General features: G+C 44.8%; 1 long non-coding RNA gene across 1 annotated transcript in view; it reads left to right on the forward strand.

Moving 5' to 3' along the window:
* Nucleotides 1-370: 370 nt before the first annotated feature.
* LOC150000543 (uncharacterized) overlaps nt 371-24,844 on the forward strand; it is a 41,768-nt gene continuing 17,294 nt past the window's right edge. Inside the window, exons 1-2 of the long non-coding RNA XR_016513289.1 lie at nt 371-535; nt 13,802-13,921. This is a non-coding gene — a long non-coding RNA (uncharacterized LOC150000543). The remainder of the gene's footprint in view (nt 536-13,801; nt 13,922-24,844) is intronic.

Consider the following 24,844-nt stretch of genomic DNA (forward strand, 5'->3'; position numbering starts at 1 on the left):
TGTGCCTGGACCCTGCCTGCGCCGGCGATCCGGGCTGACCCCCTGGGGTCTGCGAGAGAAACCGGCCCCTGTTCGCTCAGCGCCTGCAACCTGGATCCACCTCCTCAGTAAGAAACCCAGGAAGGGGCGCCAGATGTCAGGGCTGGCTGCCGCCAGCCACGAAGCCCAGGAGGCGCTGAACGAAGAGAAGCAGCCCTGACGGACCGAGGCGCGCGGGCTGCTAGCTGCCGGCCTGGCTGGCCTCCTGCCCCGGCCCCTCGGGGGTACCCGACCGCCGCCTGGCCGGCCGCGCGCAGCCCCGAGGCCCCCGCCTCTGGCTCCGGGCCCGCGCTCGGCGCTCACCGCGCGCTCGGGCCCGGGCCCGCCTCTCGGCGGTTTTCGCTTTCGTTTTCCTGCCGATATAGTTGAGGAAAATGAAAGTGGCCGTGGCCAGGGTTGATGCGGCTGCCGTCGGGGCGAGGGGCGCAGAGTTCGGCGTCGGCGGCCGGGCTGGAGCCGGGAGCCCGGAGCTGGGGCGCAGCCTGCGCCGCTCGAGGTAAGCGCAGCCCCTTCGCGGTCGCCTCGCGGGCTCCTCCTTGCGGACCCGGCAGGCGGGGCGCCAGGCGGTCGTTCGACGCGGGCCCTCGACCCGGGGTCGTGCTTTGGAGCTGGGAGGGCTGGAAGACTGGGAGGCGGGGACAGCTCCGACGAACGTGCCGAGGATCCGGCATCCTGGGGTCGGGGTGGGACTGTACCAAGGCAGGCCACCGCTCCCAGCACACGTTCGCTTTTTGTAGGACACCGAACTCCACTCCCTGCCCCCAACATTCGTTCCCCAGCCCGGGTTTTGAAAAATGGAAGTGAGGGGATGGCTGCCTGTGAAACGCTTCACCTAGCTCAGCGGGGGAGAAAGCCGCTCATCATTTACGCCTTCTGATCTGTCAGACCCATCCTCTTCCCCACCCAGCTTGTCCCTCCTGCTGTTGGCCTTCGGCGTTTCTCAGCTCTGGTGCACTTGGGCGCCCCTGCGGGGCCTTCCAAGCGTCTGGCAGCTCCCCTCTCTTGTTCTAGGCTTGGAGAGTTGCTAGACCAGGATGCCGCCCCTCTCCAGGGCCCTGCCCATGTGAAGACCGGGCTCCTTCTGCAGGGACCCCAAACCCAGGGCTGGCATAAATGGCCAGGGGTGGGTGCACTCAGGAAGCCAGTTCTTCCCAAACAAGGAAACTCTCTGTCCACTGGTGGGCCAGCAGAAGGGTGAAAGATAAGGGCCCTGGTCTGCCCTCAATCAAGTCTACCGCTCACGTGTGGTATGAGAGAACTGAGTGCCACCTGGATGCTGTAGAGACAGCCTCTGCGCTCGGGGTGCTCCCCATCCCCTAGCAAGAGACGGTGTGTCTGCAGGCTGCTCACTAGGCCGGTTGTGTGGGACATGCATAGAGCAGAGAGGCGCTGAGTGGTGAAAGTGACAAAATCCACAGGCTCTTGACTTACCTTTGAGTGATGCCAGTTTTTGTAGCCAAGAACCCCCTTCTACTCTTTTGTCTCAATAAAAAGGAATTCGGTTTAATCACATGGATCTGATCATAAGACCCATTACTGAAACAAAACTGGAATGTTCTTAACTTTGAAAACAGCCATCTGAAATTGATGAAATGACTCAACACCCTAATTTTTAAAACATGAAGTCCCCCTTCTGCCCCACCCCAGGAGGGTGATGAGTATTCATTACTTTTAGAAAACACTGCCTTTATCATGAGCCAGAAAACCAGATTCTTTGACTTTGTGACTAACCTTCACTGAACTATTCCCTTTTTTTTGAATTCCCCAATGTCCTTCTTTCTCCCTCCTATTAACTAAAATTTAACTATCATGGACGGTTCTCTCCCTTTCCTCTTGAGGGGGACCAAAGTCCACCACCCCCAAAAATGCCTTTTGGGATATTGACTTGTAAGATGGCTATTCTGAAGAAATAAAAGACTCAGCAAGAGCCTTTTCTGCATACAGGGATTCAGATAGGAAAGCCTGCTTCGGGAAGGGAACCCTAGCATATTGGCCTTGGTATGTATATTCACGTTAGCACTTGTGAACTAAGTGTGGCAAACAGGGAGAAATCTAGCAAAGGCGGTTTGTTGGACTCCCCTCTGTGTCCGGTTGATTCTGGGTGGCCCAGCAAGAATTTGTGGACCATGTGTTTACTCTTTCTCATCTACCTATGAATTGCCAACTTTCCCTTTGAAAGCCTAGACCCCTGCTTCCCTCTCTCTAGACTAGAACAGCATATAAGCCTCAACTGCCCAGGGTATCCTCAGTCTTATATTCTTATGGAACCCCCATGTGCAATGAAAGTTCACGTTTTCTCCTATTAATCTGTCTCATGTTGATCTGATTATTAGTCCAGCCAGAAGAACTTAGAAAGGTGAGAGGAAATTTATTTTTAACCCCACCCACCCACAGACACACACTCTCTTACCTTCTGTCTGAGGGTAGGAGGGTGTAGTACAGTGGGCACCACCCCTGCATTTTCACCACCCAGGCTTCTTGCTCCCATGTTCCTGAAAACTGATGCTCAACTGCAGACCAAGCAAGCCCCCATCTTTCCCATGCCTTTCTTTCCTCCACCAGCACATGATGGCCTTTGTTATTGCATTTTTTCCCTAGAAAGTAATACAGGGATTTTATTTCTTTTCCCCAGTCTGTCTTTCATTTTGTTTTATTTTGTTATCTCCCCCCTTTATATTCATTGCTCACCCTCCTCCCCGGGCACAGACACACAAAGGCAGCCATGATGGCATGTTTGTGTGTTCTTCCAAACTACCTTTCATTACATCTTCTTAGAAAGTGTGTATGTTTGAAAGACAGGTCATGTTTTGCTTTGGTTGTACTTACCTAAGTAAATAGCATTGTGCTATAAATCTCATACTGCTTATTTTTTCCTTCAACATTATGTTTTTGAGTCAAACCACGTTGCTCTGTGTAAGTCTAGTTCATTACTCCTGGCGGTTGCATAGTTTTCTATCCAGAGTGGGCACCACAAGTACTTAAGCAGTCTCCTGAGAGAGACTTTGGGTGGCCTCTTGACTCCTTGCTTTCATAAACAGTGCTGCACCACACATCCTTTCAGGTGTATCCATGTGGTCTTGTGCAAGAATTTCTCTGAGATAGATAGAAAGATGATGGGAGATTTCTAGTTCTAGGACATTAGTATAATGTCATTTTCTAAAAACTGCTACTTTGTGTTGTAGAATGTCTCCATCAGTTTCCTCCCACCAGGAGTGCATGAAGAGTACTTTTCCCAACATCTGTCACCACTTACTATTGTCTGCATAATTTTTGTCAAATTGGTTAGCAGAGCAGTGTTCTGTTTCTGTTTCATTGAACATCCCATCATATTGTCTGCCATCAGTGAATTGACTAGCCAACTCATTTGCCTTTATTTTATTTTAGGTTTCTGATATTTTTCATTCTGGTTTTCATTTTGTTCCTTATATATTAATATCCTTACACAATAAAGTGTTAATCCTTTGTCAAAGGTAGATGTTGTAAGTCTTCTCCTCGTCTTGTCGCCCATCTGTTAACTTCATGTGTGGTCTTCTTTTTACTAGTAGTAATAGTGTAACTGAGATTCATTTACATACCATAAAACTTGCCTATTTAAAGTATACAGTTCAGTGGTTTCTGTAACTATCACCATAATCTAATTTTAGAATATTTTTATTACTCCATTAGCACTCACTCTCTTATATCCCTCAAGATGCTCCTCCCCAGCCCTAGGAAAGCACTAATCTATTTTCTCTCTATATATATTTTCCTGTTTCTGGATATTTCATATAAATGGGATTATATAATATGTTATTTGTTGTGACTGGCTTCTTCACTTAGCATAATGCTTTGGAGGTTTATCCACATTACAGCATGTATCAGTACATAGTTAGTTCCTGTTTATTGCTCAGTAATGTTTCATCATATGGATATACACCATTTTGTTAATTTTTTCATTAATTGATGGACATTTAGGTTGATTCTACTTTGGGGCTATTATGAATAAAGCTTCTGTGAGCATTTATGTACAAATTTTTGTGTGAACATATATTTTCATTTCTCTTGAGTATATACCTAGAAGTAGAACTGCTGAATCATGTGGTATATCTATTTAAACTTTTGTGAAACTTCCAGACTGTTTTCTGAAGCAATTGCAACATTTTATAAGCAGTGCACGAGGGTTCCAATTTCTCTACATCCTCACCAGTACTTGTGTTTTTTTATTATAGCCATCCTAGCAGGTGTGAAACAGTAGCACACTGTGGTTTTAATTGTACTTCTCTGGTGGTTAAGGACGCTGAGCATCTTTTCATGCACTCATTAGTCATTTGTCTATTTTCTTTGGAGAAATGTTTTATTCAGATCTAGTTTTAAAATGAGGTTATTTGTTCCTTATTGAGTTGTGAGAATGCAAAACAGAGTTTATTCTTGTATTATTATTCGATAATTATTGTATTATTTATTTGTATTGCAACTGTAAACCTACTTTTGCCCACTCCTGTAGTCTCGATACCTGTCCTTTACCAGATATGTGAGTAGTAAGTAGTTTCCCCCTTTTTGTGAGTTGACGTTTCACCTTCTTATTTTTTTTAAGTATATTTTATTGATTATGTTGTTACAGTTGTCCCAATTTCTTTTCCCTTTGCTCTCCTCTGTCCAGTACCACCCTTCCCTCAAGCAATTCCACCCCCTTAGTTCATGTCTATGGGTCGGGCATATAAGTTCTTTGGCTTCACCCTTTCCTATATTATTCTTAACTTCTCCTATTTTGTACCAACCAATTATGCTTCTTAGTCCCTGCACCATTTCCCCATTTCTCCCCCTTCCCCTTTCCAGCTGATAACCCTCCAAATGATCCCCATACCTATGATTCTGTTCCTATTCTGGTTGTTTGCTTAGTTTTTTTTATTTTTTAGATTCAGTTGTTGATAATTGTGAGTTTGTTGTCATTTTAATGTTCATAGTGTTGATCTTCTTTTTATTAAATAATCCCTTTAACATTTCATATAATAATGGCTTGGTGATGATGAACTCCTTTAGCTTCACCTTGTCTGGGAAGCACTTTCTTTGCCCTTCCATTCTAAAGGATAGATCTGCTGGATAGAATAGTCTTGTTTATAGGTCCTTGCTTTTCATCACCTTGAATACTTCTTGCCTGCAAAGTTTCTTTTGAGAAATCAGCTGATAGTCTTTTAGGCACCCCTTTGTAGGTAACCCTTTGTTTTTCTCTTGCTGCTTTTAAGATTCTTTCTTTATCTTGAAACTTTGGCATTTTAATGATGATGTGTTTTGGTGTGGTCCTCTTTGGGTCTAGCTTGTTTGGGACTCTCTGTGCTTCCTGGACTTGTATGTCTATTTCTTTTGCCAAATTTGGGAAGTTTCCCTTCATTATTTTTTCACATAAGCTTTCAATTTCTTGCTCTCCCTCTTCTCCTTCTGACACTCCTATGATTTATATGTTGGCATGTTTAAAGTTGTCCCAGAGGTTCCTAAGCCTCTCCTCATTTTTTTCAATTCTTGTTTCCTCATTCTGTACTGGTTGACTGTTTTTTTCTTCCTTATGTTCCAAATAATTGATTTGAAGCCTGGTTTCCTTCCCTTCACCATCGGTTTTGTGTAGGTTTTCCTTCATTTCATTTAACGTAGCCTTCACTTCATCCCTTATGCATTTGACATACTTAAGCATATCTGTCAAGCCTGTGACCATCTTTATCACCAGTGTTTTGAGCTCTGTATCTGTTAGGTTGGTTATCTCCTGGTTTGTTAGGTTAACTTTCTCCTTGTCGCTTAGCTCTCCTACTGGAACCTTGATCCGTTCCCACTTTTGGACCATACTTCTCTGTCTCCTCATCTTGACAGGCTCCTGTGTTTGTTTGCCTCTGTGTCTTAGGTAGAGCTGTCACACCTGTTACATTGTAAGGGACAGAGCCTTAGGTATTCGTCAGTACAGGGAGACCTGTTTCACCACATTATGGCACTGTATGTAGGGGAGGGGTCTGAGAGGGTACAATGCCACTTGCTCAGTACTCGCCCCTTTTCCAGGCACTTCAACTTCTGTATGGGCCTGGCGCCTCTCAAGCTGTCGCCCTGGCTGTCGTTCCCAGAGTGAGTGGGTTTGCAGTCATTCTAGGACCGTGGAGGCCCTTTAAACAAGTGGACTCTACTGAGAGACCAGCAGTTTCTGCCTTCGCCCCAACTCTCACTGGTTTGCACAGTCAGAAGCAATGAGGCTTTAATTTCTCTGGTGCTGGAACTGTGAGCTGTATGTTGTGGTCTGATGCTGGGAGTGCTCCCCAGGTGTCCCTCTCGACTTTTTTAAATGTTTGACTGAGCTTTCCACTGGCCTGCCACTGTTAACACCACCACACCACATCCTCTCCACCCTGGCTCAGCATCACCTACCTGTCTGGATGAGTATTTTTTCTTTATATCTTTGTTTGCTGGACTTCCATGCAGCTCGATTTTCTGGAACTTTTGGTTGTCTCTAGTTTTGAGGTAGTTGTATTCCTTCTTAGTTGTGGAGGGAGATGCAATATGTCTATCTAGGCCTCCATCTTTGCCGGAAGTTGACTTTTCACTTTTTTGATGGTGTTCTTTGAAGCAAAAAATTCAGTTTTATTGAGGTCCAACTGATCAATCTTCTCTTCTTCCTTGTACTTTGGTGTCATATCTAAGAAATCCTTGCCTAACCCAAGGTCATGAAGAGGCACTTCTATGTTTTCAACTAAGAGCTTTTATAGTTTTAACTCTTATATTTAGGTTTATGGTCTACTTCTCTTTCTTTTCAACATAAACATTTAAACTGTAGATAGTCATATCCATCATTTTTTTACTTTTAATTTGTGGTATCTTTGTCTTATTTAAGAAATCCTTGCCTACCTGAGGATTGTAAAAAATTATTTTCCCATATTTTCTCCTACTGACTTTATTGTTTCTTCTTCTACATTTATATCTTTAGCCCAACTGGATTTTGTGTTTTTATTACAATGACTTTGTTATATATCTTAATATGTACTTCTTCTTTTTTGAGCTCTGCTTAGCTTGTCATGACTTGCTCTTCCATAAACATTTTAAAATCTGTTTGGAAAGTTAACAAAAAGTCCTCCTGAAACATTCATTGGAATTTAATTGAAATCATATGTTGATATGGGAAGAATTGATACCTTTCAATGTCAAGTCATCTCACCCATGAATGTGGTCTGCCTCTGCATTTATTCATGCTTTCTTTTATGTACTTTAATCACATTTCAATTTTTCTGCACAGACTCTTATGCATTCTTTATTAAGATCATTTCCAGATTCAATAATATTACTATTATAAGTGGTGTATCATTTTGTTACATTGTTGCCTGCTACACTGTTACATATTTTCTCTGTTTCGGATGGGAGTTAGTTACTACTGGTTTGGAGAAATACAACTGATTGGTTTTTTGTGGATTCTCTTGAGAGTTCTATGTAAATAATTTCACTAGTTGCAAACACTGATAACTTTTGTCTCTTTCCTTCTGATTTTATGTTTGTTTTTCTTTTTATTATTTCCTCATAGTGGCTACTGCCTCTGTAATTGTATTATGTGGTGATGGTGACAGCAGACATCCTGTTTTTGTTCCATCCCTTAAAGAAAATAGATATAGTTTCTCTATTAAATATGATGTTAGTGATAGGTCTGTAGATGATAGCATTTATCAAGTAACGGAAGTCCCTTTCCTTAGGATCTGAGATAACAAGGAGAATAACTAGAACCCCATGCACTACTTTCTAATGAAAAATATAATCACAAAATGTGGTGACTAAACCAATGAATAATCCAGCCATGAAGAAAAGAAGGCGGTGGGAAAAGAATGAGCTTGGGCTCCTAGTTCTGCTTCTCTAAGAGTTGTTGCTATTGTTGTTGGATTTTTTTTTTTTTTTAATCATGAATTAGTCATTGAACTTTGTCAAATGCTCTTTCTGAATCTGGTGAGATGATCGTATGATCCTCCCCCAATTTTTCAGGTATTATTAGGGTATATGATGTTGGCTATTGTAACAACTTCAGCACTTCAATGGCTTAAACCAATACAGCTACTTACTTATCACCCATGACAAGTCTACCTATATTGGCGAGGTGGTGGGCTCCTCTGTACTTAGTGGTTCAGGAACCCAGGCTCTTTCTAGCCATTGCTTCCCTAGCCACTAGGACCTGAGTCTTTCATCGGATCCTCTATGTTGGCTAGAGATGACAAATATCACTAATACTGGCATCCCATTGTCACATGGCCTCACCTAGTTGGGAGGTAGCTAGGAAGTATAATGGTGTTCGCAGGAGGAAAAGGAAACCAAAGAGGTGGTGAGCAGCACTAACCTCTCCTATAATCCATTAATGTAATGATACACATTAAAAGGTATTCTGACTTTGAACCAATTTTTATTACTTTGTCATGATATAATCTTAATGCACTTTTATATTTGATTAGATAATATTTAGGTGTTTAGCATCCATGTTTATAAGTGAAATTTTTCTGTATTTTTCTTTTTTTGAATAGTCCATATTCCAAATTTTGAAATTATAGTAACCTTAAATTGAATGGTGTTTCCTCTTTTTTTTAATTTTCTGAAGCAACACACTTCAGATAGAGATTTTATGTTCCTCAGAAGTTGGTAGAAGGCACTTTTAAAACCTTCTTGGCCTGAGACTTTATGGGGGAGAGGTTCTTAAAATTATTTCAATTTCTTAAATGGTTATTCACATTTTCTATCATTTGGTGCTATTTTTTCTAGAAATATATTCATTCCATCTGTGTTTTGTTTCCAAAATGTATTATCATATAGTTATGTGTATTATTCTTTTATAAGTTTTGCATTATCTGCTATATTTGTAATTTCCTCTTTTTTCTGTGGTCTTTGTTTTTTTTTTCCTTCCATTTTCTGTCAGCTATTCTTGACCAGTGTCCCTAGAGGTTTATCTTTTTTCAAAGAAATACCTTGGGTTTTGTTAACCATTTTTATTTTGTTCTCCTCTATGTCTTCTACTTCAGTAATTCTTCTCTTATATTTATTATTTCATTTCACCTTGCCTTTTTGGCTATGTGCTGCTTGTAATAGATTCAAACAATGTAGACATGTATAAAGTTAGATAGGAAAGTCCACTCCTGTTTCCTATAATTCCACTCTTGATAGGCAACCACAGTTACCAACTTGTATTTTTCTGGATTCTTTTCTATGTTTATACATTTTTCTACAACTTTCTAACCTCTGTAAGGCCTGGACCTCTTCCTATGGTGTACACACATCCACTGCAATGGAATGTCATCATTTGTTTATTCATCTTTCCATTTGTGGGCATTTAGATCAAAGTCTTAGTTTTTTTAATAGTGGAATATAATTCATTCATATTTAGTTTGATCACTGGTAAATGTGGCCTTCTTTCTGCCATCTTGTTTTGCCACATTTATCACGACTTCTTCCTTTTTTTCTTGTGGCTTTTTCTGGATTCATAAAGGTGTCTTTGTCTTCCTTCCTTCTTTTTATTTAGTGACTTTGAATTCTGTATCTTACTAGGAAGGCTTCATTAAGTTCTTAAGCATAGATAAACTTTTATTTCCCTACAAATGCCAAAAAGTAATCAGAATCTCTAACCTCCTTCCAAACATAAGAAATGTTTTAGCGTGTTTTTAATTATCTTCTCCTCCCCAACTTTTCTCCCTTGGGCACATACACGCATGGGTATCTACCCAGAATTATTGAAATAATCTAGAAGTTTCCCATTGTTACTAACTCTTCGTACTTCAAAATGCAGTTTTCTATTTTCAAAATCTTTTCTTAACAATTGCATTAATCTATAATCTGTCAGTGCAGTTGCCTATCATACCAGGATAGGAAGGCTTCAACATTGTTTCTTTTAGAGTTTTTCTTGACTTACTGATAGTTTGTACTGATTTGTGTCTCAGAACTAATGCTCCTCCAGCTCTCCTATTTCTCATACTTTAGAATCCATGCTACTCTGATCCTCATTTGACCTTTGTTGGCACAAAAACATTCTGCAATATTTGCAAGTGCTAGAGTCTCTTCATCTTGTTGCACCACGCTTACTTTAGCTTGGTTAAAAAGTGCAGTATCAGTTTGTGTGGTCTTACCACTCGCTGCAGATTCATGTACTGGCCCAGCCGCAGGACCAGAGACTGGCAAAAGGAGTATGAGGATAGCTTTGAAAATTCAGCTGCTGAATATGTGACACTTAAAAGCTTGACACTTTAACATTTTTGTGTATCATGCTTACTGTTTGAAAGGAAAGTAAAATGGGCACTCCCATAGTAAAATGATGGATGCCTTTTGTCCCAATAGTTCGTGTTCTAGTAGTCCATCCTCAGACATGTTCCCGTGAGGTCATCTCAGGTGCTGCAGAGTAATCCTAGGTTGAGCACACTTGCAGCCTTGTCTAACCTTCCCTCCACAGGGAGAAGTTATTCCCCCTCTCAATCTTCTGTTCCAGGGAAGGAGAAAAAAATCTCATCTTGGTGCTAAGTAGGTCTTTAATACCTCTCTAAATCTTCCTAATCTCCCTTTTGTTTTAAAAGAATGACCAGAGGGATAGCAGTATCCTAACTGCATTTTTACCGTGCTGTTTTGTTTTCCACTGTATTTATCTTTGCAATTGCCTTTATTTAGGACATATGATGCTGGATTTCCATTTGTGACAGTAAATAAAGTTTGCTCTAAAAACACATTTAGTTAAGGAAAAAATGAGTTGATTTAAAGAGAAATGTTAAGTATGGTACAGATGGTCTATGATGGCAAACTAGTCATGGTGATGTATGGATTACTGAAATGTGCAAACATGACCCCAAGGAGTGATCAGAGCTTCAGACACACATTTTAAGTGGAGGTGGTCTTACATATGGGACTGTTCCTCCCACTGTGACTTCTTCTGTCACCAGGTTAGAAACCACTCAGTTGCCCAGCAATAAAGAATTGGTTAAGTGATTTTGATACCATTCCATGATGAAATACTGCCAACTATTTAAAAAGTATATTTCATGACATGGAAAAATGATCTGCCACTAGATGAATCTAAACTGGTTGCAAAAGAAAAATATACATAGTCTCCTAATATTGTTTTTTTAAAAAAGTATAGATGCACACACAAACACACACACACTAAAATTATTGGAAAAAAGATTGCAAGAAATATTTCCAAATAAGTTATCTCTGGATGGTTGGGACTCAGGAGATTTTTGTGTTTTCCAATAATGAACCCATGGCACTCCTGTCCCCAGAAAAACAATACACACATACACATTTATCTACTTTTTAATTAACCTGTTCTGACCTTGACAGGACTACCTGGTATTTGCCATCTGCAGACACTCCTGGGTCTTTACCTGCTCCTAGAATCCACTTAAGTCCCCGAGGCCTGATGCAAAGCCACCTGGTGTGGGGGTAGGGAGCATGGTGCCCTCAAGCCTTCCTTGTCCCTCCTTGGTAGACTCCAGAGTACTCGGTCTTGGTGGCTATATGTTTATACTTTTGCAGTGAAATAGGGAGAAAATATCTAAAATTCTCTGGAGTCATTTTTATTGCCTTTTCTTCTCAATAGCCCTATGAGGCCAGGACCAAATTAAGATTCCATTTTTTCAGTAGGCCTGGATTATTAAACAGCAGTGGAGTAGATGCTGAGAGAGGGTCTCCTAGTTTCTCGTTTGTTCTTTCTTTCATTTATTATTCCACTGACCGTGAAATGTTGACATGTTGGATATAATTGTGATTATGCGTCACCTGGATTGGAGATGTGTGTATTTAAATTTGAATGCTTCATTTCCAGGATGACGAAATCCCTTTGTTTGGAAGAAAATAATGTTCACTGTTAGGCCTAATGCTTGGCAGAAAAAAATTGCTACCTTTTGCCCAGGAGAAATTCCCAGGCTGTTACTTCTTAGAGCTTGTCCCTGGAACTCCCTGGCTCCTTTGTGGGAATGGAGTTGGCAAGTCCCTGTTGAGTGAGTCCAGAAGTGGCCTTCCAGCTGGGTGCAGCTTCCTCCTTCTTACAAAGGGTGCTGGGTTCTGCCCAGAAAGACCCAGCCATGTTGTCCTGAGCCTGGAAGAAGCCTGATGTTGCATTCCAATAACATCTGCCAGATTGCAGCAAGACCTCTGACTGGCTGACTCCTCCTTTCCTGGAGTCCCTCCACTCCTCTCCACTCTGACTGCCACCACTGTGGTTCAAACTCCACATTGCTTGCCTGGGTAACACAGTGACCTCCAACTGGTCCCTCCCTCCCCTTCCCCTTCCCTCCAATGTGTTATTGCTCAGAAGCCAGTGTGCATTGGTCTCCTATTGCTGTTGTAACAAATGAAGGCCTTTCCAGCATCTAGAGGCTTCCTGCATTCCTTGGCTCATGGCTGCTTCCTCATCTTTCCAACCCACCAGTCTTTCTCACATGGCATCACTCTGACTCTCCTCCTCTGTAATCAGATCGCCCTTTGCCACACTCTTATAAAGACCCTTGAGATGGCATTGGGCTCTCCTGGACGCTCCAGGATAATCCCCGCAACTCAAGATTCTTATCTTAATCATATCTGCCAAGTCCCTTTGTAAGAGGACATATTCACAGCTTCCAGGGATTCAGTCAACATTCCGCCAAGCTCATAATGTGATCTTTTAAAAGCACACACACCCAGCCACATTACTCCTCTGCCAGACCCCTTGAGTGGTTCTGCCATTCTCAGAGGATGGGGACCTGTCTGGGCTGGGGTACCATGCACGAGCTGCCTAAGCCCTTCTCTACCTCCCTCTGCCTCCTCTGTCCCCACTCCACTTCTGGCTCGCTGCTCACAACTCAGCTTTTGCACACGGTATGCTTTCTGCCAAGGATGCTTCTTCCCACATTCCATAGCAGGCCTTCCCAAGCCTTCAGACAAGGTCAGCCGTCTCTGGGATGCTCTCAGAGGGACCAGTGCCATTCAGTGGTCACACTTACCATAGGTTAGCAGCTTGGCATTTATTTAGGGGACCATGTGACTCACAGGTGCTTCTCCTGTGTGTTAAGTACTCCATGCAAGCAGGGAGCCTCTCTGTTTCCTGCCCATCACTGCATCCCGGCACAGGGCTTGGCTGTGGTAGGTGGTTAGTGAGTGCTTGGGAAACCTGGGAATGGATGAATAATCGAATGATTACTAATATCTTTGTCATCTCTGCCTATCCCTTTTATCCTGCACACCATCTGTCACCTCTTCCAGTGTTGCCTCCCTCCACCAAAAGGGAAGCTCCACGAAAGGCAGGACTTTGTCTTTGGGTTCATGCCTCTATTCCCAGGTCCTAGAGCAGTGTTTGGTCCCTGACAGGCACTTGACAAAAATCTAGGGAGTGGATGACCTGCAAGTGCTCAGTATCTCACAGTTTTCATATCTGACCCCTCTTTGAAATCGGGTTCTTCATTTTCATGATCCAACCTAACTCAGTAACCAGGCAAATTGGCAGAGATCTTCTAAAATATTCACCTGTTTTTGTGAGGATAAAGGGAGGTAATAAATGCAACCCATTTAGAGCAGCGTCTGGCACATGGGGAGCCCCATGTAAGAGTTTGCTCCTGTGATTACGAAATATGTGAACTCTTGATAGTTTAGAATTTTTACTCTGTCTGTCGCCACTCTGTGGTGGGATCCCACACACAGAACTGAGGGACTGCTCCTGGCCCTTGCACCAGGATGGGACTCAGGTCTTCCAGCTGCTCCAGGGAGCCCCAGGCGGGGGCTTGACTTGGGCGATAGGAGCCACAGCGTGTGCTTTTCCTCGTTATGCCTGCAGGTGGCAGCACGCCCCGGACTTCTCTGCACAGCAGGCAGACCTGAGGCTGGACGGCAGGGCAATAGGAAAATGGACTCCCTTCTCCTAGACACAGGAGTGAATGCCAGCCACCAGCAGTGAGTGAGTTTAGAGCTTGACCGGAGTTTTCTGTTTATTTGTTCCACGTTTGTTTGTTTTTTAAATATAGGGGTTGATGTAAATCACACATGCTGGATTTTGAGGTCATTTGCTGATTTTCAGTTTGTTTACAAAAACAACAATCACAGTGGTACCAGAAATATTACTAGAATGTTACAGAGGGGATGAGGGGCGAGGGGTCATCCTCTGCACCATGATTGTGGTGTCCCTTTAGTCTGCACCGCAGGCCATCCCCTTTGTCATCCAGGGAGGCAGTACCCACCCAGAACAGTTCCCTTGAATTCAACAAATATGTGGTCAGCGGGAGCTATGAGGTGTTCTTTGCAGGGAACTTGTGCTCTTTCTTCCAGTTGTTTGAAATTTAAAGGGACAATTTCTTTGTGCAGATGCAGAATTGCATGCAAAGAGATTAACTATCTAATATGAAGTTTCAATCAAAAGATATATCCAATTCTTCGTATCAATTGAGTTTTCTCAGTTTTGTCTTTTAAAGTCTTGTTTGAAAAAGCATAAGAAAGAACAATGTGTTGGTCCTGAGGTCTCATTTGAAGTAATGTGGAATTGCTTTGAGTGGAAGGTTGTGCAAGGACGTTTTTCCAGCTGTATTTATTTAGCAGGTAGGAGGGGAAATGGAGGCATGGAGGAGGAACCAGGCAGGGGGAGAGTCTGGGTGATATGGGGCACCCATCTGCTGTTGGTTCAGTTTCCCTACAACCCACCCTGGTGGCCACAGAGCACTGGCCAGTAATACTGTGGCTATTGCCTGCTGTCTGGGCAATGTGCGTCCCAGCTGAGTCCCTCTGTGTCTGGTTTCACTCTGCTTCTGACTCACAAGGAGCTGGTGTTGGCCTGTTGGTCTTTAGTAAAGCAGGTGTCAGAAGGACGAAGCCACCCCTGAGGGACTTTGACAGACACTCCTAAAAACATTTCCGGGCTGTTTGCCGTGTTTGTTTCTTCAACACCAGTTAAGAGTTTTCAGTTTAACTGTGTGTTCCTTCCTGAAATCTTGAAGTGAGGCTGGTCCTTGTGATTTATTTTGTGCATTGTTTTTAGGGTTGCTCTCTACTCTTCAAGTCTGGGTTGGAGATAGAGATGATTTTTTTTTCCTCACGCAGGGCAAGCATGCAGAAATAGGAATGATTTGAATTTGTCTCCAATTTAATTTATTTCTATATCTTTCATTTCCTTCCTTTGGGAGAGAGAGGGAATATCTGGGGGCATATTAACTTCAAGTGAGTCAGTGAGCAGGGATTCTTGTCTATTATTTAGTGACTGGTAGGGGAAAACCTCCTAAGAGAAGAGACAGTTGCCTTCAGGGATCCCATGATCTGGTTGCAGTGTCAAAACTTAGTTTCTAGTTGGGTACTGGAAATATGAGGGAACACTTTGCAAAGTATATGATTGTCTACACACTATGTTGTACACCTGAAACTAATAGAAAATAATGATGAATGTAAACTGTCATTAAAGAATAAAATTTTTAAAAGAAACCCAAATTTAAAAAACTGAGTTCCTTCCTGTTAACATGCAACATATACACCGCTGGGTGCACGTTTTGAGTGCCCAATCAAGCCTGAGTCAGGGAAGACTTTGTGAGGCCGGCTCCTGGGGCTTTAGGAAACCCAGATGGGAGAAAAGAAGGTGCTGGTGGTTCCTGGCACACAGGCGAGAAGGAGCAGGAATGTCAGAAGGGATCCAGAGGCGTCACATAGGTTGAGTTGACCCAGTTTTGGTGGTGGTGGGTTTTGATTGTCAAGCCAAAAAATATTGACTTAAATATTGTCAAGAAGACAGTAAGCTTCCTGTTAAAGTAGGGACTTTTATTTCCATTTTACACCTGAGAAAAGCAGTGCTTTTATTTTGTCTTTTCAAGTAGTTCTCCAAGGTCATGTGGCTGGTGGAGGGTGGATGTACCAGACCCTGGGTCTGTACACACCCTCGCCTATGTTATCTGCGGAGCACAGGTCGGTCTTGGGATTGCCAAGGCTTCATCCAGCTCTGACCTTGTGTGACCCTGAGAGTCTAGACTTAACTGCATGTGTTTGTCAGCATCACTCCCTGGGCTGAACCAGATAGGGAGAGAAGGAAGACTTTGGGTTAGTCACTTGCCAGGCTTTCTGAGACCCAGGGAAAGTAGGGGCAGGAACCCAGCCAGGTCTCCATGGTCTGCACAGCAACAGTCCAGACAAGTCCCAAGAGCTGCAGATGTTTCAGGGAGTTTTGGAGCTACAGGTCCCCGAAACAAGTCTTCCCTCCGAAGTGGAAGCCGCAGGGCTGATCACGATCCGGGCAGGGTGACAGCGCAGCTGCAGCCGCAACGCAAGCTGACTCTTGTTATCACCCTGCTCTTCTAGCACAGGCAGGGGGATGTGTGCACTTAGTTTGTGCTGAAGTTTCCCATTTATTCCTTTCTTCGTTCCTTCACAGAGTATCAGCAAATAGCTAAGTTCCAAAAAGAAACCAGTCACCACTCTGGGCTGCAGGCTGACAGCAACAAACAGAACCCATGCCCCTGCCCTCATGGAGCTTTCGATCTCATGTGGGAGACAGACAGCACTTAACACAGTGCCAGGGAGTAATGGGTGCTCTGAGGAAGAGTGAAGCAGGGAGAGGGCACAGAGTGACAGGGCAGTCCAGGAAGACTTCTCTAAGGAGGGGGTGTTTGACCAGGAACCAGGGAGCAAGCCATGTGCATGTCTGTGTTCCAGGCAGAGGGAACAGCAAGTTCATAGCCCTGAGATGGGGTTGTTTGGGGAACAACAAGGAAATCAGTGATGGGGAGCCAGCGAGCAGAGTGGGAGCAGCAGAGGCCACAGAGGGAGGAGGGACTGGCTACCAGCTTTGCAGGCCACCTGAGGAAGATAAGACAGTGTTCTGGCCCAGCAATAAGATGTGTTTGAGGCGTGTTCCTGACTGCTTGGCCTCTAAATCTGCAGCCCTCCCAGGGAGCCTGTGGATCTAACCTATATCCTTTTATACACATAGCCTCTTTTCTAGCTATATTATCAGTAGTTACCATTAGTTCTGCTGCCTGCCACCACCAGCGCTCTGCTACACAGAGCTTTGCAGTGAGAGGAGGAGGTCCAACTACATTCAGAACTGAATGTTGACCAGCTTGGTAGTGAAATAAAATTTGTGTTTAGGGTTAGAAAAGATATACTTGGATATTATGCTAAAATGTCTACATTTTGGTTGGAGGGGCTCCACTTTGACACAAATGGGCCTTTTATCATCATTGTCCTCGCCCGCAGGAGCCCCACTTCTGTCTTCCTCCTTACCTGCCAGCTGAGAGTCTAAACTTGACCTTTCTGGTCTCACCTGTAGAATTTGGGTAGTCATGGCATTCCTGCCCAGAAGGAGGGGGAGATAAAAAATATAACTTATTGTGGGTCTTTCTCCTCTTGGAGGTCTCTGATTCTATGGGCAGTTTCCACAGGATGTGCTTAAAGGGATTAGGAATATTTCATAAGTCATGTCCAGGGGTTGTAGTTTATATTTGTATTATTGCAACCCCCCCCCTTTTTTTTCTTTCAAAACACTTTTACATCTGTCCTAGATCTTTATAAAGTAACTCTGTATGCCACAGTGGTTAAGAGCTTGGAAAAACCAAAGCCGGTCACCTTTCCTAACCGTGTGACGGGGGACATGTTCCCCTGACTTTCCTAAAAATGGGGAATGAAAGTCCTCACCTCAAAGGGTACTCTGAGGAAAACTGCTGGTGCTCCCAGAACAGGGCCTGGCTCAGAAGAAAACCTCAGTGAATGTCAGCTGCAATGATGATTATGTGTAATTATTCCCGTTTAAGAGGAAGCAAAGCTGAGACCAAGGAGGTTAAGTGACTTGCTTAAGGTCATATAGAGAGTTAGAGGAAAAGCCAGAAATAGAAGCCTCACCTCACAGGGTCCTAGGCCAGTGTTCTCTCCATGGAATTCACTCTGGTCTCCAGGAAACAATATTAATATATGAGGGCAGTTCTAGCTGAGTTAAACCCTTGGGCAGCTGGTTTTGGGTCTTGTAGGGGTTTGGCGGACAGGGCTCCCTCAGCACACAGGACCCTTAACCCTAGGCATTCGGAGCTCCCCTGGGTGGGGCGTCTGTGGAGCAGAGGGCAGGGGTGGAGGTGGTACACTTCCAGTACTCCCCACCTTTGCTCCCTGCTGGTCAGATCCTGCAGGGCCCCCATCCTCCCCTTGGACCCCCACCTCGGGGCATCACAAAGAACATACTTGGTGTGGGGAGGGAGCCGGGACAAGCCTGCAGGTGGCAGGGGGGCCCTCTAGAACTCTTCCTGCTCAAAGCTGGGCCCTCACTCTTGTGGCTAGACTCTGTGGCTGAGGCCCAGGAACTGGGTGGGGGATGCATCTCCCAAAGGCCCTTTGGAAAAAGAGGCCTGACTTTGGCCCTAGGGGGCAGGGAGAACAGATGATGCCCTTTTCAGCTGCCCCAGTCACCTGGATTGTTCCCCCGGTCTTAGATTCACAGTGGTGCCCATGCTCCTGGCAAATTAGACTTAAGGACCCCCCAGTGGGTTTCCCCAGGAAATGGACGGCACTTAGACTCTTGCTGCAGGCAGCATGGCCCAGTGGAGATGTCCACAGTCAGGCTGAGATTTGAATCCCAGCTCTGCCTCTTTGTGTGTGGGGGTGCAGGTGGGGGTGTGCCTGAGAAATTATTCAACCTCTTCAACTCTCAGTTTCTACATCTGTAAAAGGGGAACAAAAATACCTATCTCACAGATTTGCAGTACAAACTAAATAAAATAACTTGTGTGAACTGCTTAGCATGTGCCTGGCCGGTGGCAGCTATTTTTTTTATCATCCTTTTCATTATTATTAAGCATATCAATGGGCTCCACCAGTGTGCGGGGAAACAGCTTTTGCATGCATCTGCCATGACACAGGAGCCTAATACGACTGAGCCAAAGAGCTCAAGACCTCTTTGCCACATTGTCATTTGAAGTCATTTCTGTTACTCGGGGTGGATGCTGAAGCTTCTGCCGTTGTGTGATGACATGCCGCTTACTTCCCGGCTTCTTTCCTATTCTCAGTGTTTTTGAAGGAAAAACTTGTTTTGTAGCTAGCATGTAGGAGGGTTTACTGTACTAAAATTTTACATGTACTATCGTCTTTAACTCATATAACAACCACATGAAGAGACTGAGGTTAAATGATGCTGAAGGCTACATGGCCTTCATGCAGCCAACCTGGACTTTGCAGGCCCAGCTCCAGAGCCAGCCCCCAGCCCCTGTGCTGCCTCCCTGAGCAGGGCATGGTCCACACATGGCCTGGCAGGCAGTCTGCTCCCCCCAGCCCCCTTCTGGACTGAGCTGTGGCCCACTTCCCTGAGGACACTGTGGGCCCTCCTTCAATAGTCATTTCAGGGTCTGCAGGACAGTGGCTTCTTCTTTGGTATTCTTGCAGCGTCCCCGTGAAGCCAGCATCCATCCTCGAGAGTAGTTAGGGATGCAGTTTGAGCATGTGCTGGGTGAGTCCCGGGGTGAGCACGAGGACAGTGAGGGTGACATCCCGCGGAGTTCAGCGGCTCTTACCATGGTGTGTGGCACCCAGTGCGAGTGTAGCCAGATGTCATCCCCACCTGCTGTCCAGGCGAGTTGCCTGGAAGCAGAGGAAGTGGTCTGTGGGTCAACTGAGTCACTGGAGGGGCTAAGTGGCCATGTTAGGCCTGGCCTGCAGTCCCTGGGATGACTTGGGTGACAGGTAGGAGTAGATCTGCTCTAGTCACTGTAGCCACCGAGGGGTTCTCTAGGGTCCTCGTTGCCTTGGGGTACCTTCAATCAGCAGGCATTTATTGAGCACCTACTGTGTGCCTTGAGAGACCATGTGAAAGGGACCTCAGGTGTGAGGTGGCACAGGGCTGCCTCCAGCCCCGAGGGCAGGGCCGCCAGTGGCCACCAGGGAGCTCTGCCTCTCTCAGAAGGATCCCAGGCTGGTGCGGGGGAGGGGAGGTGCGAGAAGCAGGTTGGCCATGTTACTGTGTATCTGTGCAGCTTCCATGACAACCAGAAGATAAATACCTGAGGTTAAGTAAAGCCTGGAGCAAGATTAGGTGTCTGGGTAGGGCGGGGCCTATACTGTGATTTGGAGACCCTTAAGTTACCAGAATCTTCTGGGTGGCATACTCCTATGCTTAATTAGTTTGTTAATTAGTTAATTTAGGTCCCATCCTACTCTGGAAGGGATTCAAGGTAGCTCCAAGCAGCAGGTGTCTTGGAGGGAAGAAGGTGTCCTAAGCTTGCTCTGAGTAAAATGTTGGGGTTCAGGCCCTATGTGGGTCCTTTACCAGCTGCCAGCTCAGCTCAGCAATGCGCTCACAGGCCTGGCTGCCTGGGAAACACAGCTTCTGCCACCAAAGCTAGTTTGCAGCGGTTCTGTGATCACCTCCTGGTCTCTTTGCAACCAGTGGCCCCACCACCTTCCTGCCTGAGGCAAATCATGTGACTTAAAGGAAGCAAATTTGACCTCAATTACAAGGTGCAAATATCAGTCACTGGGAGTAAGTAACCTGGAGGCCAGTGCCTCTGGTTGGTCATTGATCATGGGGTTCATCCTCTGGCGTTAACATTGAGTGCACTGTTCAGGGTGTGATAAAGGCTGTCTCCCATACTTTACGATTTCCAGGAAACTAGAGGGCTTTAAGGAAGAGCCAGGGGCAGGTGTGAGACTCCTTGCCTGGCCCTCTGCTGAGCTGGCAGAACAATTTCTGCAGGAGCGGGAGGGGCAGGGGCCAGGCCACAACTTCTCAATCCTAGCCCTGCTCCACAGCAGAGCAGGGAGCCACACTGCCCCGCCCCAGGAGGCAGGGCCACTTTCAGCACCCTGCCAGGCAGCTGCGTGGTGTGCTCACAGTGGCAGTCTTCTGTCTGCAGTGCTAACCACTTCGCCTGTTTCCTGCTGGGTGCCAGGCCAGCTAGGAGCCTTGGGCATATTCCTCTTTCAGGCTGGGCCACAGGCAGCTGGAGCTGCTGTCACAGAAAGCTGGAGGAGCACTTCCAGCATCTGGGGGCTGCAGACACATGAGCTGAGAGTCCTCAGCATCTGGCCACAAGGAAGCTGTAGGCAGACAGCATAACCGACTTTGGCCTAGAAGGGAACTGAGCTCCCCTCCCACCCTCCAATGCCATGAGGGAAGTCCTTTTGAGTGCCTCTGGAGCACTTAATCCAACAGCAAAGACAGAAGACATACATCCAGCTGAATCAGAATGCAGCAACAGTAGCATGCATTCATCTAACAGATATTTAATGAACACCTTGCTGTGTGGCACACACTATACTAGATGCCTGCCATACGACCATGAACAGACAAGGCCCCTGTTCAAATAGAGCTAACAGAAAACAATTAAACAAATACATGAATCAAATGTTAAGGCCAGAAATATGTGCTATACAGCACATTAAAACACACTGATATGTACGCAAGTGACTGAGTAACTCCTTTGGATTCAGTGGTCAGGGACAGCCTCCAAGGAGGTGGCATGGAAAAGGATATTTGAAAAAGAAGACTGAGAAAAGAACAAGTGAATGGTCATAAGGTTACCTGTCCTGATGGCTTTTGGGGCAGGAGATCCAGGGTGACAGGAGATAAAGAAGAATGTTCTAGAACATATAGCGTGGCTAACTAGATGCTTTTGGATTTGTGACACTCGTTTTCTTGAATTATGCCCCAAACATTCATTCAGTAAATCTTCACTGAGTGCCAGCGACTCTGCTGGACGGGGCTGGAACCAAGATGAATTTGTCAAGGTCTCTCAAGAGATGTTCGATCTGTTGAGAGACCTGGGCCAGGACGCCAAGACAGTGTGGTTAAGTACTGTGGGTAAGAGGCTCAAAGAGAGTAATGGGAGCACCAGAGGGGAGGAGACAGGGTCCAGTGAGGCTCTTTCAAGGAGATGATCCCTGAAAGGTCTTGGAGGATGAGGTGAGGTTAGCCAGACAAAGAGGAAACAGTGTGTGTTCCAGGCAGAGCAAGCAGCCGTGCAGAGGCCCAGAGGGAGGGTCCACGAACGTGAGAAGAATGCTGGAGGTGGAACAGGTAGCTGACGAAGCTTTGCTCTGCAGCCTATACCAGATACTGAGAATAACTTGTGGCGTTAACTTGTGGAATAACGTGATTCCTAAGGGGCCAAGTCAGCAGCAGGCAAAGACTTGATGAGAGGACACTGAGGGTCATGAGCTCAGACCACTCTCTCAGGGCCTCCCTTCCCACCGGGAGCCACCCCAGGAGAGGACCAACTCGTGCCACCCAGCCATTTCCCAAATCAGAATAGCACACTCACCTGACCCAGGCACCCAGATGGGAACATGGAAGGATTGGAACATCCATGTGAACACATTTGACTACTTGGTTTTGGAGGGAAGGGGCGCCGAGATAAAACCTGTTAATCTAGAAGTAACAATAAGGTTTTGCATCTAGGGCAGGAAGATCTACTTTGCAAGTCTCATGAGGCTGTAAATTGCAAAGTCACTATTTATCTTAAGGGGAATGCATAGTTTGATCATAAAGTCCGGCTTTCTCTCACTCTTTCCTCTTACCTTCTCCCCTTCTTTTGTTTCCCTCTCTCATCCTCAGCCCCAGAGTCCCTGGTTGTTGTTTTTTTTACACACTCATTACTTGGAAGTCACCTCAACCATTTGTGGTCTCTTGAAAACTAGGAAGTAAGCAGTAAGTCAAAAAGGCAGCCAGAACAAGGGAGAGAGAAGACCAAAGTCCAGAATTAATTAACATTTATTGAGAACCTGTGGACTTGTTTTACTATGTTCAAGGTACTGTGCTGAAATCATCATATCATCTATTTGTTTAATCTTCCCCAGAGCTCTTCTGTTTGCCCCTCCAAGTCTGCTGTCCACCCTTGCCACCTGCTCTGTGCCTCAGAAGGCTGGCGCATAGTGCACAGCAGTACCATCTCCCTGGCCTCTGGCTGCTGGCAAGGTGTGGCCAATGGGAGTGCTGTCAAGAGATCAATGGACACAGGAATTTATGTCCCTGGGTCCCCTTTGGGTCACTGCAGGCCAAGTGCATCCTCCACTGAAGCCCACAGATCCTGCCAGATGCCCGTTCCTATAGCTGCCATCTCTGGGTTCCCTTGCCTCTTTCCATCCTTCACACCTTCAGGTGGAGGTAGTAACAGCTCCCCTCTGGGGCTAGCTCTCAAGTTCTTCATGCTGCCATATTGTTTTTCTTAAACACTTCCAGTCTGAATGTGCCATCTGTTTCCTACAAGACCCTGATAGTATGATAAACCGTCTGAGGTGAGCTCTGTGGTATCCCCATTGTAAGACAAGGAACCTGAGGCTCAGAGAAGTTCCATAACTTGTCCAAGAGCACACAGCTAGTGAATGGTAGAACTAGGACTCAAATCCAGGTGTATGTCAAGTCATTATATCACATTGCTTCCCACACACTCAAAACCCTTTCCCCCAGACTCCACAAAATATCCACTCACTCCTATATTTTGTTCCCGAATCCACAGCCATTTAAAAATAGCAAAAATTAAAAATGGGGGCTGAAATCAGGCTTTCAGGTAAATAGTGAGAAGTGATTGGTAACAGTATGAGATGGAGAAAAGGTATAGCAACTATTAAAGAAAGGCCTAAGCCATAAAAAAAGAAGGAACTCTTACCTTTTGTGACAGCATGGATGAACTTAAAGGGTATTATGCTAGGTGAAATGAGCTGGTCAGAGAAAGGCAATAACTATATGATCTCACTTATATGTGGAATCTAAAGGACAGAATAAATAAACAAACAAAATTGAAATAGATTCATAGACTGATGACTGCCAGAGGGGAGAAGGTTTGGGAGACTGGGTGAAAAAAGTAAAGGTATTAAGAAGTACAAATTGGTGATTACAAAATAGTCATGGGGATGTAAAATACAGCATAGGAAATATAGCCAATAATATTGTAATAACTGTGTATGATGCCAGAGGGGTACTTGAAAAATCAACAAATCGTATATTTTCTTAAGTATATAATTGTCTAACCACTATGCTATACACCTGAAAGTAATACAAAATAATATTGAATGTAAACTGTAATTGAAGAATTAAAAGAAAAAAAAATTTTTTTTAATGGGCCTAAGAACTTACAAAGCCTTCAGGGCCCACACTGGCCATGCCTTCTGTATTTTCTGAGGGACGATGGCATTGACATTATAGTCCTCTAGAGCCTGGGGTAAAGTTCTGAATTTGCCAAAAAAAGGTTGATTTGTGGTTGCCCAATTTTCCCCAATACTGGCCTTTATTTTAATGCCCATTTTCATGCTTAGTTTGTGATACCCCAAGCACAAGGAAGAGATTCTTTTTAGTTCTGAAACTGCTGATTCAGTTTGCATGAGGATATTACTTTTTAAGGAACTTTCAAAAACACCTAAAATTTAATTGTAGCCATAGTTCAGCTAGAGAATCCCGGGTGCAGAATTTTCTCCACTTCCTAGCATTTACAGAATCTGATGTCACTTGGGGTTGGAGGGAGACTCTGGGGAAAAGGTCCAGGAGCTACTCAACAGGCAGAAGGGCCTTTACCCCAGAACTTTTACTAAGACAGTAAGTGTTTGATTGCCCTCTTGATGGCATGTCTGGCCAGCCCTTCAAGATCTTAGCTGAAGGAGACCTTAAGAGGGCTGCTTTACATTTATTTGATTATTGGTAAGGTTGACCCTTTTTAAAAATCTTTTATATTTATATTTATCTTGATAATTCTGTTTACATGTATATTAGAAACTACTAGTTGTTTTCGAATATCCATCCCCCTCGTCTTCCTTAGTAACAGACCCAATTTTTAGCTGAGCCCTTTACTGCCCAACTCAATGACCGTGTTTCCCAGGCTGCCTTGCAGCTAGGTATGGCCATGTAACTGAGTTCTGGCTGTGAGATATAAGTAAAAGTATT

Source organism: Furipterus horrens, unplaced genomic scaffold (assembly GCF_987537825.1).
Source record: "Furipterus horrens unplaced genomic scaffold, mFurHor1.1.pri manual_scaffold_10, whole genome shotgun sequence".
In the NCBI taxonomy this organism is placed as follows: Eukaryota; Metazoa; Chordata; class Mammalia; order Chiroptera; family Furipteridae; genus Furipterus; species Furipterus horrens.